At 45.8% G+C, this 13483-nt stretch overlaps 2 long non-coding RNA genes across 3 annotated transcripts in view; one reads left to right on the top strand and one right to left on the bottom strand.

The window, feature by feature from the left end:
- The first annotated feature begins 1989 nt into the window (after positions 1-1989).
- Positions 1990-9735, top strand: LOC143435436 (uncharacterized). Of its 2 annotated transcripts, XR_013105749.1 has the most exons (3): positions 1999-6102; positions 7255-7464; positions 8841-9735. It is a non-coding gene; the product is annotated as an uncharacterized LOC143435436 (long non-coding RNA). The 2 variants fall into 2 exon arrangements; XR_013105748.1 differs by having other exon boundaries at positions 1990-6102; positions 7255-9735.
- LOC143435437 (uncharacterized) overlaps positions 6024-13483 on the bottom strand; it is a 14610-nt gene continuing 7150 nt past the window's right edge. The window contains exon 3 of the long non-coding RNA XR_013105750.1: positions 6024-6130. This is a non-coding gene — a long non-coding RNA (uncharacterized LOC143435437). The remainder of the gene's footprint in view (positions 6131-13483) is intronic.

Here is a 13483-nt window from a genome sequence, read left to right as displayed (position 1 = left end):
TCACTCTCAAAGCTGTTTCCAGAGACTGGGCTGCCGGAGGCTCTGAAAACATTGTGGCAGCTTCTGCTGGACAAAGCAGAACCTGGGAAGATTCATCCCCCCACACTGTGCACAGCCTCTCCGATGGTGACTTAATTTTAAATATTTGACAGCAGATTTTCCCTCGTAAGTATTTCATGTGCAGCCCACTTCAAGAACTTCTAAAAAACATTCATTTATTTGTCTATGAGGGGAGTGTCTGGGAGAGAAGTGCAGTTGGGCTACTGGCATCTATGTATTAATCAGAGGACAATTGGTTGGCACCATGTGGGTTCTAGGAATGGACATGGGTGTCAGGCTTGGCACAACTGACTTGACCCACTGAGCCATCACAGGGCTCTCCAAAATTCCCTGTTCTGGGGCAGGCTGTCCCCCTAAGTCTGAGAGTAGGAAGAGTAGCTAACTGCAAACACTGTTGCTTTCAGAACAGCTAAAAGGTGAACCACATAATAGGAGAGCACTGACTCCAAGCTGTCCTCTGACCCTCACATGTCCACGGTGCCCACCCCCCAAGATACACACACAATAAATAGATAAGTGTAATTAAAAAATTTAGTTCGACTATACCCAGCCCTTCTGCTAATACTTGTTCTTATTTTGAGTTTCAGTTGCATTTATAATTTTTCAATCCATGGCTTCATTTCTTCTTGTTGACTACGGAATCACCTCCATTCTCCCACAGTTCCTTTTACTTTAAAACTTTCGTTTTTCCTTAGCAGTGTTGGCAAACCCTATCACTCAAGAGGCAGTGGATTTCCATGATTTGAGACAAGCGTTGTCTACAGAGCAAGTTCCAGGATAGCCGGTGCTACACAAAGAAAGCCTGCTTTGAACAACAAAAACAAAAAAACTTACTTAAAAGTTATTTTTATTTCTATGTATGTATGTATGTATGTATGTATGTATGTATGCACATGAATGTGGGTGCCATAGAGGCCAGAGATGTTGAACCCTGGACCTGGAGTTACAGGCTACCCAATGTGGATGCTGGAATTGAACTCAGTTCCTGTAGAAGAACAGTACTAGTTTTTAACCACTCAGTCACCTCTCCAGCCTCTGAAATTCACTTTTTATTGGTGAATTATGATTGTGTATATATTTGTGGGGTACAATTCGATGTGTTGAGAAATGTAAATAATGTGGGATGGTTAAACCAAATTAACCTTGTCCTCATATCTTATTCTGTATGTGTATGTGTATGCGTGTGCATGCCTGTGTGTGCATGCCTGTGTGTGCTTGTGTGCTTGCATGTGTGTGCATGTGTGTATGTGTGTGCTTGCACATACGCATTGTGGATTTCTGTAATTTACTCTCTTAGCAATGCTATATTACTGTTAGTCGCAGTCACCACACTGAGTCCTAGACTTAAAAACTGTATTCCTGCTGTCTACTTGAAGGTTGTACTGCTGAAGTTCAGAAGTAGATAATACACCAAATGCCTCTTTGGACGTCAAACAGATCACCCCCCAAAAATAGCAGGAAAGGGCTTTCTCTGAGGTTCTGACATATGCCTGAATGATGGCTTTTCTAGGAGGTCCCCTCTTACCCGTGTCCTTTCCCCAGATAATCACACCAGCTGGGAGAGCTGGCGAATATGACAGGAGAGAAGGCTTGCATTGGTGGCCTGCCAGAGTGCAACAAACTTTGCCCCAAGCTGTGGTCCATTCCTTAGACTCACCCACCTCCCCATTCATTTCCTCCTCCTCCTCTCCCCTTTGAAGCCCATACATGTTTGGTTGTCACTGGGCATCCTAGTTACTTTTCAAGTGCCACAACAAAACATCATGGCCACAGCAACTTATGAAAGGAAATATTTAACTTGTGGCTTACAGTTTCAGAGAACAAGCCCAGGACCATCTTGACAGGGAACACGGCAGCAAGCAGGCCAGCATGGCACTGGAGCTGGAGCTGAGAGCTTACATCTTGAGATACAACCATAAAGGAGAGGGGAAGGGAAGGTCGGGGGGAGGGAAGAAAGGAGAGAAGCAGGGAGAGAGGGAAAGAGGGGGAGAAGAGAGAGAACTGGGTGTGGCATAGGCTTCTGAAATCTCAAAGCCCACTCCCAGTAATACACCTCCTGTAACAAGTCCTCATCTCCTAATCCTTACCAAACAGTTCTACCAACTGGGGACCCAGTATCTAAGCACGAGAGCATATGAGGACCATTCTTATTCAAAACACTACTCTAGGCAACTGAAGATTCCTGCAGTGATGCCCTGGTCAGTGAGCCTGCTTGCTTCTTCTGTTTATCTGTCTACTGTCCATTTATTTTAGCAAGCTTATGTTTGCAGCTTTGGGGGTGGGGGGGTTGGCTCTCATGGTTTCATTTGACCAACATCTTTCTGTTCCACCCCCTCTTCTCATTTTTATGGCTATTACTTAGGCTGCTACCATAATTTTATTAGTGGTCATCACCTCTGAGTTGTTTTCAGAAACTATGAGTAAACATATATCTCTATGTTGGTTTGAGAAGGTTAACACATGGACTATAGTGGCTATAACTGAGGCAGAGGGTAATGGCAGCCCACAGTCTCTGTCCATTCTCTCCTAACATAACCCCATATTTTCCATGTGGCTATAAATTTTAGAGGGAGCCCATTGCATTCTTAGCAAGAAAGAATGAACCTAGCATGAAGTAATTGGTGCCTTTTTTGTTCAGTTTATTTGAGACAGGGTCTTTCTATGCAGATCTGGCTGTCCTAGAATTTGATGTGCAGACCAGGCTAAGCTTGAACTCACAGAAATCTTCCTGCTTCTCCCTCCTGAGTGCTGGGATTAAAGGTGTGTGCAACCATGCTGGTTAACTGGTGTGCGTGTATATTATATATTTTTAAGTAAAGAATTTCATACAGTATATTTAGATCACATTCACCCTGCACTCTCTTTAGATCCACCTCCAACCACTCTTCTCCCCAACGTCTCGCCCTCATTTCTGTTTGTTGTTTTGAGATAGGGTTTCATTGTGTAGCTTTGGCTGGCCTGGAACTCACCATATAGACCAAGCTGGTCTCTAACTCATAGAGATCCTCTGCCTCCTGGAGTACAGGGAGGGAAGGCATGTGCCAACAAACCTTGTGCCTTTTCTAAAAACAAAAGGAAACCCAACCAACCAACCAACCAACCAACCAACCAACCCTGATTTGTGCTGCCTGAATACCCATGGGTATAGAGCCATCTACTGGAACATGGTCAACTTATCAGGACCCACACCTTTAAAGAAAACTGGCTTTCTTTCTCACAGAAACCTTTAACTCTGAACAGCTCTTCAGTTAGGGGAGGAGCTCACAAGCCCCTCCTCCCTCCACGGTAGAGTGATGGTTGTCTTGATTGTGGGTCTTCCCACAGCTACTGTGAGTTCATGAGTGCAGTGGCCCTGTCATGCTCAGAGGACACAGCTTTTCTCTGGTCCTCCATGACCTCTGCCTCTTATATCTCTGTCTCCTCTTCTGCACTGGTCCCCAAGGCTTTGGTGGTTTGTTGATATAGAAGTCACATTTGTGGCTGACCACACCACTGACGCTTTGTCAGTACCTTGACTAGCTGTGCGTTTCTGTGTTTACAGCTGTCCACTGCACAAAAAACAAACAAACACAGAACCAAAACCCCAATGCAGTCTGAGAGCCGCACTAACCTGTGGTACAGAAATGCTAATTCAGAAGACAGCTTGATAGTATGCTCATTTAGCAGAATAGTAGCAGTAAGCTCACCCCCGGGGACCTGTGAATAATCTGCTCTTTAATCTCAGTGTACAGCAGAGTGACTGGAAGGCTGTTGAACATGTGAGGTTTGGGGCTACACTCTCAGACGTGCTAATGTGGTAAATATGGCGTGAAGTTGGAGGATGTGCGTGTCTAACACGCACTTGGGTTATGTAGACTGTAGACACTGCAGTGTAGGAGCCTTGTTGAGAACCTTTAACCTACGTGAAGGCTGGCCATCTCAGTAATTAGGGTATGCTGCGTTAATAACAACTGAAAAAGATTAGAATTTCAAACTAGGAAGTCCTCCTCCTCCTCCTCCTCCTCCTCCTCCTCCTCCTCCTCCTTCTAATTCTTCTTCTTTCTTCTCCTTTTTCTCCTTCCTCTTCCTCCTCATCCTCTTCTTCTTTTCCTCTTCCTCTTCTTCATCCTCTTCCTCCTCCTTTGGTTTCTCCAGACAGGGTTTTTCGGTGTAGTCCCGGCTAACCTAGAACTTGCTTTGTAGACTACACTGACCTCAAATTGCAATCCACCTGCTTCTGACCCTCAAATGCTAGAACTAAAGGCATGTGCCACTACTACCTGGTACAGAATTTCTTGATGAGAAAGCTTTGGCTTCTGCTTCGGACTCTGGCATCTGGGGGAGTGATTGATGCCGGCCTATGCCCCCAGAACTTCATGCTGCCCAGGAGCAAGCAAGACAGCAGAGAGCATATAAATGTTTAAGGATTAACTCACCATCTGGTTACAAGCTTTCCAGTCATACCCTACTAGTCAGAACTTAGCCAGGTGACCACAACTGAGGGAGGCTGGGAAGGTTGCCTCTGTCCTGTTGGTTATGTGTCCAGATGTAAGTCAGAAAGTTTACATAGCAAGAAGGAGAGAAATGTGTAATGAAACACGCCTGCTGCGTGATTCCGTTCTTGTTTCCACCAATGCTTTTAGACACACCAAGGCCTCAGTGTCCGTCAGGGGCAGCATGAGATGTCTGAGGGGGGAATTCGGGAAAGGCTTCCTATCTTCTGGAGAAATACACTGTCTTCTTTGGGGTTCTGTCATGTTATATATAAGCACTGAGGGAACACTGGGAAACTTGCTATTATGAGGAGAGCTGGTCTTGGAATAAATGAGAAGAGATAGAAGAAAAGTTAAGCATTTGATAAAGTGTCAGAGTCACTTAATTAACCAGTCAGCTGAAGCTCCCCGACCCATAGAACCTTAATATGTCATACAGTACATTTCTTTCTATTTAAAACTTTTAAAATTTTATGAATATGTGCGCTTTTCTTGCATGTACATCTGTGTACCATGTACATGCCTGGTGCCTGCAGAGACCAGAAGAGGATGTTGGATCCTCTGGAACTGATGTTATAAATGTCTGTAGGCTACCAACTAAGTGCTGAGAAGTGAACCTGGGTCCTTTCGAAGAGAATCCAATGCTCTTAACCACCGAGCCATGTCTTCAGCACCTGTTTCTTTGTTTGTTTTTGACACAGGGTTTTGTGTACCTAGGGTTGGCCTTGAACTCAGTATGTAGCCAAGAACAATCTTGAGCTTTCCTAACCCTTCTGCTTCTGTCCCAGGAGCGCTGGGATTCCAGGTGTATACCATCACACTTGGTTCAGGCCATGTTGGGGATTGAACTCAGGGCTTCGTGCCGGCTAGACAGTCCCTCCCCAACCACATCACCAGGCCTCATCTCTTGTTTCTTACTCCACTGCTGCTTATAGGTTAAACCATCTAAAGTGGAAATATGGCTTTCTAATTATCTTCCTGTCTTTTTCCTTTCACAGCCTTGATGTCTTTCTTTCTTTCTTTTTTTTTTTTTAATTTTACACTTATAACTTCACACGTGGGGGTGCATATGTGTGCGATGCATGCAGCAGTCAGTGGAGAACTTGTGGGAAGTTGTTTCTTTCTACCTACGTGGGTCCTGGGGATTGAACTCACTTGTGGTGACAAGCTCCTTGACCCACTGAGCCAGCTCCCAAGGTGCTGGTCTCCTCCTATTAGTCCAAACTCTGACAGTAGCATAAAAGCAAAACAAACAAACAAACAAACAAACAAACAAACAAAAAACCCAAAAAAACAAAACAAAAAAAAAACCGCTCGATTCCCTCCCAAAGCAGCTTCTTCTAATGCGTTTGGTGCTTTCTGTCCACGTCTGCTACGCAGTTGTCAGCCAGGGACTCCCCTTAATGACTTAGCTCATTTAAAACTACCCAATGTCTTTTCCCTTGGTTTCCTTCTGTTTTGCCGAGGCATACTATGTTCTAAGAGAAGATACCTGGGAAGAGGGCATTCTGAGCCCCTGGTACATCGGATCCCATGTGATGAATGGCTGTCTTCTCAAGATGTGATCCCCGTATGTATTCTTCTGGGTGGAATTTCTTCTGTGAAGGAAACAAAAGTTTTATCTTTAGCCTTTTAGAGTTTTTCAACTGAGACCAGGAGTTAAATTGGCATAAGATAAATCAACAAAATAAAAACAAATACATTTATTTAATGCAACTTTTATATGCCAGGGGGAAATGCATGAAGAGACACAGGTAAAGATATATATACAGGTGCACACACACAGTAAGTAGTAAATTGTGAAGGCGTGAGACTTGGGAGCTTGGTCCAAGGTAGCTAACCGGGCAGAGACGTCTGGGAGGTGTGGGATTGACCTAGCAAGGTTTGTTAGTACATACTTCCCTCAGCTAGCAGCCACTATATGTTTTACTTGGTTTTGAGGTAGGTCTCATTCTATAGCCGGGTTATCCTGTAAATCAGTGTGTAGCCCAGGCTAGCCTTGAACCTAGGGCAATCCTATCTTTGTCTCTCAAGTGCTGGGATTAAAGACAAAAACTACCATACCTTGTCTAGCCTTAATGATGGTGAGAGTAATATTTTACTTTAAGTATAAGGAGGACATCTTTCTTTATTTTTGTTATTTTTGTTGTTGTTATTGCTTGCTTTTTAAACTTTATTGTTTTGTGTGTATGTGTTTTGCCTGCATATATGTCTGTGCATCACATGTAGGCAGTGCCCCGAAAGTCAGAATACAGCTTTGGATCCTCTGGAACTGGAATTGTGGATGGCTGCCTTTAAACCCAGCACCTGGGAGGCAGAGACAGGCAGATCTTTGTGAGTTTGAGGCCTCCCTACTCTACTTGGTAATCTAGAGGACAGCCAGGGCTATGTAGACAGATCCTGTCCTAAAAATCAAAGAGGAAGGAAGGAAGGAAGGAAGGAAGGAAGGAAGGAAGGAAGGAAGGAAGGAAGGAGGGAAGGAAAGAAGGAAGGAAGGCAGGCAAGAAGGCAGGCAGGCAGGCAGGCAAACTCTGTTTCTATGGACACAGTATCTTTGTTAATTTTTTCTTGCTTAGATAAGACACCAAGGCAACTCACAGAAGAGTTTATTGGAGTCACATTTTCAGAGAATGAGCCATGAGGGTCACGGTGAGGACCATGGCAGCAGGCAGACAGGCATGGCCTTAGAGCAGCAGCTAAGCGTTTTCTCATTGATTCTCAGGCACCAGAAAAGAAAGATAACTGGGAATGGTGTGGGATTCTTGAAACCACAAAGGCTAAAACTTAGCGACACACCTCCTCCAACAAGGCCACACCTCCTGATCCTTCTGGAGCAGTTCCACCAACTGGGGACCAAGTATTCAAATACATGAACCTGTGGGAGCTGTTCTCATTCAAACCACCACAACATGAAATCGCATTAGTGGACCAAGTAAGTGAGCAGATATTTAAAGGATGCAAGCAATGTGTGTGTGCAGCTAGGGATTAAATCCAGGACCTCAGACATACTAGTAAGTGCTCTGGCACCGAGCTAGACAGCAACCCATGGGAACCTACTATATGCCTAATAACTTTCCTATATTTATGAATTCTCTTGGTTTTGGTTTTCCACCCCTCCCCCTGCAAGCATATCACTCATCATCACAAATAAAACTGTTTACAAACAAAGTGCAGGGTTATTCAAGGCTAGCCTTGGCCACAGAGTGAGGTTGAGGCTAGCCTGGGCTATGTGAGATTCTGTTTCAAAAGTGAAAAAGTATCCTGTAGAAACAAAACAGACTGTGAAAGTGACTTCAGGGGACAGCAATGCATCATGGGGTAGAGCGGATTGTTTTATGATGCAAAGTCCCCGCAAAAAGTGGGCCCTCTTCTTAGAAGCTGAATCAAAACAGTGACTCAAGCAAGTGTAGGGCTCCTCTCCAGCCAGTCTTCACTGCTGTCACTGAATGTTTACTGGATTAGCACCTCAGGGTGCAGAAACCCTTAGGTACCCATTCTGCTGTAGCTGTACCCAGTATGCACCGATGTCTTACTTCCTTCACTAGAAGGCAGGTCCCATCAGTATATACAAGGACAGTTTCACATGTGCTAGTTACCACAGCTGTTTGGGGGTGGTTCAGACACTTATTCCCTTCCTTATAAAAATGAGTGTCAAGGGGCTAAATCCTCCCAGCTGAAACCAGATCTGTGTGGCTACAGCACAGGTTCCCTTTCAGCTGTCTGGAATCACCACCTCACACAGGCTGTGTCTGTAGCTGGTGCACATTTACATGTGGCTTTGTATAAATAATGTTTCTCCTAGTTGTACTTCTGTTCCTTCTGTGGTTTCACCCCCACCTCCCCCCCACCACGTTCTGTCTGTCATGTCCACGTCTTCCACAGGCACACGAGGGTGGGACCTAAAAGCAGTAGTATCTTCTGGATATCCCCCATGCATGAGTCTTCCAGTTGTCAGGACACATGGAAGTTCATGACCCCTTGTCCCCTAAAGTGTGTGAGTGTTTTGCTTGCATGTATATCTATGTACCACATGAGTGCAATGCCAATGGAGGCCAGAGAGGGTGTCAGATCTCCCAGACTGGAGTTGCAGATGGTTTCTAGGTGACAGGTGGGTGCTGGGTACTGAACTTGGGTCGTATGTAGAAGCAGCCAGTGCTGACATCTGAGCCATTTCTCCAGACTAGAGTTCCTGCTTTTAGGAAAAGTTACATGAACCGTCCCAGCCCCCAGCTTTCAAGGGTGTGTGCATTTAGAAGCATATGTGTGGCTGCCCAGAAAACACTTACATTGATGTAATCTGCCTTCCAGGAGTTTAGAGGCCCTATAAAGTCCTATACACTCCAGCCCTGCTTGTCTGCAGGAACTCAATCCTTCCCCTACCTGCGCCTCCTGGGCTGAGAGAACATGTCCTCCCCTTCCCACGCTGTTCATCTGCTTCCTCCATGCCCCACATCTAGAGGCTCCTCTGATGCTTCCTTCTGGCTGTTTCATTTCTGTCTCTTGACCTGCGGTGCCTCTTTCACCTGGTGTGAAGCCCTCTACCATATTTCTCAAAGAGAAGAAGGCAATGATTCCACGCTTAACAGATGTTACCAAGGTTTGACGTGAACCTGAGGGTGCTGTTGTGAAGAAGATGGAAACTTCACACTGATCACCAGCAGTGGCCGTTTTTAAGCACTACCCTTCAGTAGTGCTCCTGGCAGACACGCTTTCTGTCCACTCTTAGTTCACTCCTGTGTTGCTGGAGCCCAGCTCCTCCTCAACAGCCTTACTTCCACTCTGTCATCAGATAGAGGAAGCAGAAACCCAAGAGCAATTAACACAACAAATCTCTGCGTAACAGAAAGACACTTCCGTGTTACTGCACACCACAGCAGTGAGGTGTTGGTAAGCAGCATCTACCATCTCCAGGAGAATGATGTGTCTTTCCATCCTGCTTAAGAACAATGCGCAGGCTGGTGAGATGGCTCAGTGGCTAAGAGCACTGACTGCTCTTCCCGAGGTCATGAGTTCAAATCCCAGCAACCACCTGACGGCTCACAACCATCCATAATGAGATCTGATGCCCTCTTATGGGGTGTCTGAAGACAGCTACAGTATACTTACATATAATAAATAAATAAAAAACCTTTAGGCCAGAGCAAGAGGGAGAAGGGAAGAGAAAAAAGAAAAAACAAAACAATGTGCTACGGGCCTGGAGAGATAGTTCAGTGGTTAAGAATATTTGCTGCTCTTGCAGAGGACGCAGGTTCATCAGTACCATGGCAGGGCATGACCATCTGTAACTCCAGTCCCAGGGGATCTGATCCTCTTTTCTGTTCTCTGAGGGCACCTGTGTGTTGTATACATACCCTTATGCAAGAAAGATATTCATATTTATTTAGATAAATAAATCTTAAAAAGAAATCACTGGTCTAAGTACAAATTTCTTGTAAGCACCTACCTCACAGTCTGGGCACAGCGCCGGATTTAAATAAGCATTTATAGATTCTTCCTGATACCGAACCCTATCAACCATACTCCCTTCTTTGTTATTTATGGCCAGACAGGTTGTTTGAGAGGTCCTAAAGAATACGGGCTCTCCCTGTATTCTCTCTTCCTCTTTCACCTGAGAACAACTCTCTAATTCTAGTCTCCCCCACCACCTTTTTTTTTTTTTTTTTTTTTGTGATGGGTTGACCTTGTGGCCTTAGACAAGTGTCATCTGACCTCTCAGAACTTTATTCCACACATAAGAGGAAGGAAACTGTTATCAGCCTCCATGATTTAATGAAGAGCAAATGAAGGAATTTGTAATGAACACTTAGGAGCTACTGTGTAACTTAGCAGCAAAATATGCTCTTGGCATGACCTTGGCATGCACAAGGCCCTGGATTCAATCCCTAGTATAGCAAGAAAAAGGCGGAGAAAGGAAGACAAAAGGCCTTAAAAAAATGTCTGTGAGGGCTAGAGAGACGGCTTAGAGGCTAAAAGCACTTGGCTGCTCTTGCGAAGGACCTAGATTTAGTTCCCAGCACCTCCTGAGGTAGCTTACAACCACCTGTAACTTGAGCTCCAAAGGGAACAAGTGACATCTTCTGGCCTCCTCTGGTACTGGCATGTGCACACACAAGCACAAGCATGCACACACACACACACACACACACACACACACAAATAAGCATAATTACTTAAAAGTTTTAAACTGTAATTGTGCATAGCTGTACTGCCAAACACCTTAGCTCATTCTACAACTTTCTGAGGTGCAAACTGTGGAGAGCGACTTTGTTATGGATTGTTGGATTTTGCTGGAAGTCAGCTGGGAGCTGCCGTGGTTTGAATGAAATGTTCTCCATGGTCCCAGGCATGTGAACACTTGGTCTCAAGATGGAGACTCATAAAGTGTGGCCTTGTTGAAGGAAGTACATCACTTGGGGTGGTCCTTGAGGTATCAGAGACTCATGCCATTCCCAGGGTTCTTCTCTTCTTTCTCAAATTGCTTTTTAAGATGTGAGGTCTCAGCTTACTGTTCCAGGCCCCATGCTTGCCTGCCGCCATGCTCCCCCACCAGCTTCCCACCATGATGGCTATGGACTCTGATTCTCTGGGACATGAAGCCCAAATAAGTCCTTCCATTAGTTGCTTTGGTCATGGTGTTTGGTCACAGGGATAAAAAGTAGCTGATACAGGAACAGAAATATTTTTTTTAAAGAATGAATTTTCTTTATTTTATGTATATGAGTATATTGTCCGCTGTCTTTAGACACACCAGAAGAGGGCATCGAATTCTATTACATATGGTTGTGAGCCACCAAGTGGTTACTGGGAATTGAACTCAGGATCTCTCTCTGGGAGAGCAGTCAGTGCTCTTAACTGCTGAGCCATCTCTCCAGCCCCAGAAAGATTTTTTTTTTTAATGCTTGGTTTTCAGGTAGGGTGTGCTTGCATCACACAGTGCATAGACAATTCAGGGAGTTGGTTTTTCACTTTCACTATGTGGGTCCCGAGGATCAAACCCAGGTTGTCAGGCTAGCCTCAGATCCAAGATCCCCTTACCTTAGTCAAGGCAAGGACTAAAAGCACCGGCAACAACTGACTTCAAATACTTCCAAAAATATATCATTATCTTAAGTATGGGTATGTGTCTGTCAGTGCAGGTGTACCCAGAGACCAGAGGAGTCAGATCCCCCTTGGACTGGAGTTACAGGAGACAGTGAGTGCTGAGAATCGAACTCAGGTCCTCTGGAAAAGCAGTATGTGTTCTTAAGCCCCCAGCCATCTATCTGTCCAGCCCTCTCAAATACCTTTAAACCCACAGCTGATGAGTTGAACGTGTGGCTGGCATGATGGTTAATTTTATCAATTTGAGGGGATTGGTGAGGCGGACATCTGGGCGTGCCTTTAAGGGTATTTCCAGAGAGATGAACTGAGGGCGGGGAAAACCCCTCTGTGAGCAGAGAGTGGGTGGAGTAAAAGAAAAAAAAAGCGGGGAAAGAGGAAGTTCTCAGACAGCAGGCAAGATGGCTCAGAGCAAGATGTTAGTCCCGGTTTGAGTTCCCAAGGAGCTCAGGCCTCCTGCATTTGCAGGAAAGCAGAAAGCAAAGAGGGGAGATTCCTCCCCACACCTTTGGTTGCCTGCAGGCCCTAAAAGGCTCAGCTGATCCCCAGCTACACGGGAGAGCGGGAGACTGCAGTTGGCTTCACCACTTGCCCGGCTGAAATGCCAGATCTCACCAGAAGCCATGCGATCCACGTCCTCTGGGTACCCTGCGGCACGGCGGGCGGGCGGACGTACGAACGAAGCTATCGCAATCACAAGGCTGAAATAGAAAGCCATGAGGACTGAACTCTGTAAAGGGGCTCGTTTGTGGGAGAACTGGAGCTGCAGGCCCTGGGGGGCGCTTACATTTCCCCGAGGTGGCCATGGCCATGTGTGATGCCAGCGGTAACAATCTTGGCTAGCGCAGTTCATTGTTCTGTGCCTCAGTTTCCTCATTTGTAAAATAAGCCCCAACACAGACTTTCTCCTGGTGATCCAGCGAGTGTTAAATAAGCTATTTTAGGTAAGGGCCTTGGAGGGGCAATCTGCACAACAAACGTTAACCATTTTTAGCGCCTGAACAGTCCCAGGATACTGCAGGGGCGTGGGGAGGGGAGACGCACCCCAGACTGCAGGAGACTGCTCTGAAGACTTGATACAAACCTTGGTGCTTCACAGTCGAACCTTGGGAACCCACACAGCTATTCTCTTCTCACTCCACCTTGCTCTGTCTTCAAGAGAAACTTGGTCACGATTGCACTTCCACAACCATTTTCATAGTGTGTGTGTGTGTGTGTGTGTGTATGTTTTCTTGCTGTGAAGAAACACCATGACCACAGCAACCCTTACAAAGAAAAACATTTAACTGGGGCTGGCTTAGTTTCAAATTTATTCCATTATCATCATAGTGGGCGTGGTGCTGCAGGAGCTGAGAGTTCTTCATCTGCACCTGCAGGCAGCAGGAAATGAATGCCACACTAGGCCTAGCTTGAGCATCTGAGACCCTCAAAGCCAAACCCTACAGTGACACACTTCCTTCAACAAGGCCACACCTCCCAATAGTGCACCCCCTGTGGTCGAAGCATTCAAACACATGAGTCTATGTGGGGAGTCTGGGGGGGGTGGGAGTGGGCATTCCTATTTAAACCACCATACTGGGGAGGCCAGAAGGAAAGTGTTCCATTCCTCGGAGCCAAGGTTACAGCAGTATGATCCACCTGGTATGGATGCTGGGATTTGAACTCAGGTCCTTTACGAGAGTAGTACACACACCCCCTTTTTTTTTGTTTTTTGTTTTTCGAGATAGGGTTTCTCTGTGTAGCCCAGGCTGTCCTGGAACTCACTCTGTAGACCAGGCTGGCCTCGAACTCAGAAATCCGCCTGCCTCTGCCTCCCAAGTGCTGTGATTAAAGGCGTGCGCCACCACTGCCTG

Source organism: Arvicanthis niloticus, chromosome 21, assembly GCF_011762505.2.
Source record: "Arvicanthis niloticus isolate mArvNil1 chromosome 21, mArvNil1.pat.X, whole genome shotgun sequence".
Lineage (NCBI taxonomy): Eukaryota > Metazoa > Chordata > Mammalia > Rodentia > Muridae > Arvicanthis > Arvicanthis niloticus.
The sequence above is the reverse complement of the archived record's forward strand: the minus strand, read 5'-3'. Positions and strand labels throughout refer to the sequence as shown.